The sequence below is a fragment of the Trachymyrmex septentrionalis genome, unplaced genomic scaffold, assembly GCF_001594115.1.
Source record: "Trachymyrmex septentrionalis isolate Tsep2-gDNA-1 unplaced genomic scaffold, Tsep1.0 scaffold131, whole genome shotgun sequence".
Taxonomy (NCBI): domain Eukaryota; kingdom Metazoa; phylum Arthropoda; class Insecta; order Hymenoptera; family Formicidae; genus Trachymyrmex; species Trachymyrmex septentrionalis.
The window spans coordinates 1,744,815-1,747,619 of record NW_017304450.1 but is presented as its reverse complement, the minus strand read 5'-3'; the positions used below and the strand labels follow the sequence as shown (position 1 = coordinate 1,747,619).

At 31.8% G+C, this 2,805-nt stretch overlaps 1 protein-coding gene across 2 annotated transcripts in view; it reads left to right on the top strand.

Moving 5' to 3' along the window:
* LOC108757022 (protein FAM46C-like) overlaps positions 1-2,805 on the top strand; it is a 139,828-nt gene that overhangs the window by 61,762 nt on the left and 75,261 nt on the right. The window lies entirely within an intron of this gene.

The following is a 2,805-nucleotide window of genomic DNA, read 5'->3' as shown; positions in this document are numbered from 1 at the left end:
TATATATATATATATATACCCCGCACTAATTATAGAGAAAATTGAGTTTCGGTAAAATGAGTTTGTTTTTATGTACATATTGTATATAAAAACGTTGTTACTTATAATGTATAATGAACAAAAGATGTCATAGACGCAATGCTCAATAATGATTAGTTTTTGAATTATGATGTGTAATTTCATGCAGCGAAGGAAAGCTGGCTTTTTTACTGGCCCCACTTCACCACAATCAAAGCAGCGTTCAAAAGCTATTCGCTCTGCTCCTTTTCATAGAGCGTATCTTCGCTGGCTTTAAACTAACGAAAACACTTATTTATATTCGCTAGCTTTTAATTCATTTTGATAAAAATGTATTACGATAATGAATACATCGAGTATGTGAAAGAATACATCAGTATAGTAGTAGCTGCAGCAGAGATTCGGAGGCGACGCATAGTCGTTGCAATTGCTAATATACAATTATTAAAAAAGAAAAAGTACTGGGTAGCACTATTTTCAAAAATCGCAGCGAACATGGTTTTTTCTTTGCTTTGCTCCCAAAATTAATTTCAAAGCCATACGATTCCATGACATGTCATATATTTCAATGATGTTTCGCTATTAGTTGAACAATATCGAACTTTGAGCGCAACTTTGTTGTATACGAAAATTGATGGAGTGGGGATAAAACATCAGCTTTTAATAGCTGCATGAAATGACTTTAAAGATGTAAAACTTTGCGCACAAAGCATCTACTATAACACACCATAACTCAAAAACTATTCATTATCACTATTATTAAGCTTTACGTCTATGATAGCTTTTGTTCATCACATTATGAGCTACATCATACATAACTTATTTCATCCAATTTTCTAGAAAAATAATTATTGCGGAGTTCTTGATATGTAAATAATAACAATTCATAAATATAAATTTATACGAACTATTATTTTGTCCAAGTTCGTTATCTATTGTATTAATTTGTTGAGAATCTAGTTGTAATGGATACGCTTAAAAATTTGTAATAACGATTGCGACTTCAAACGAAATTGGATATTATTACTTTAACGACTTTAATGTGGTCAGCTTAGGAACTATTCATATCACAGTAAGCTGCGTAATACTAGTGTGTTGTGCTCGCCATTCTCTCACGCAATAGTATGGTAAACCTACGTTGACATTTAGTTGGCTCATTTTTTCTGTGAACAAAACTGATTTCCCTACGATTGCATCCCGTACAGTAAAACAATAAAGTATGAAATAACACTTACGAGGAAACATTATACGAGTATACAGATATTAGATTTCGAAATGTTTAAGCTTATAGAAGCATTTATTATGTTTTCCAAATTATGTTTTTTAAATAATTTCAACAATGTCTAAAAAGAGTATTTTGTTTTTTACTTATATTACATATTTTAATCCGATTTTTAAAAATTATCTCACTTTTAAATATGAATATAACATAATAGTGAATAAATTGCTAAATTAATTTTGTATACTTTTGGAAGGTAATAAGTATTGTGTTAACCTCTTAATATTTGAAGATTAGGTTCAAAATTTAATTAAAATTCTCATCTGATATTATTAAATCACAGAGCAGTAATTTGCACTATAAAACTACATTTATAAATCATTTTTTATATTAACTTAACTAATCGAGTATCGGTACTATATAAAAAAAACTAAATTTGTACAATTACATCTCTAGAAAAGATATTACAGTATAATATGTGTTGCAAATTCCCTCAGGAAGTTTTATGCACACATTCTTTATCACTTCAGGAAGTTAGCGTTCTTCCTTCCTGTTTTAATGTTTATATAAATAGCATCATTATCGGTCGCAGTGGTTTGACCGCGATGTTATTTTATTCTTTAATCGCACAACTGTCAGTCTACAAGAAATCCGCTACGATATATCGCAGTTGTTTACTGCTGCAAAATGCAACAGTGCAATAACATAATGTTTTGCCATAAAAAACGACGACTATAGCGATAAATAAACTTTGAAATTTTTTCATCGTGTCGAGAAAGTAGAACACTGTTATAATTTTTATACTTCCGGCAAAACTCTACTAATAAAATCTGGAAACGAATGTGTTATTATCAATTGAATTGCAAATTTGATCGTCGGACGCGAAAATAACCGAATGTTCATCACGATCAATTTAATTATCATGCCGTATCATTATGCAGTGTGTCCCATTTTATGTGATAAGTTTATATATTGTGTTTTTTTATCAAATCTTATATCATTAATAATCTCGCTTGTGGAACAAATGGAAATTATAGTAGGAGAATAGAATATAAAAAGTAAAAAAGAAAAATTTTAAATAAAAAGTGTAACTGCCTTAATGAAACAGAACACAATCCTGCACTTGATTATACATGAAATATCGTAAAAAATGCTGATAATAAGATCAATGTGCACACACGATGCATCGCATTTTGTAAAAGAAGTGTACTACGGCTGCTTAAGTTATCGTTTGACGAGGAGCGATGGGTTGGTGCCTGTTCCCGGGAAAGCAGCAACTATAATCAGCAACAGGTGTCGTACGAGAACCCGCAGTGCAGGTAAATCGATCATAGGGATCACGAAAGCGGAAGCGCGTGTAGAATTTCGACGTATCGCTTGTTGACCCGTGACTCCGCAAAATTTTTCCGTATTACCTTCTCGAATACACGTTGAAATACACGTCTCTCGGTAGATCGATACAGATAAGCTGAAGTAGTCCTTTTTGAAGACTGTTCGAGGTGCCGCATTAGTTACTGGATTAGATTTCAACGAAAGATCGTTGGCGAATCTAGCAATTAAGAGAGTTA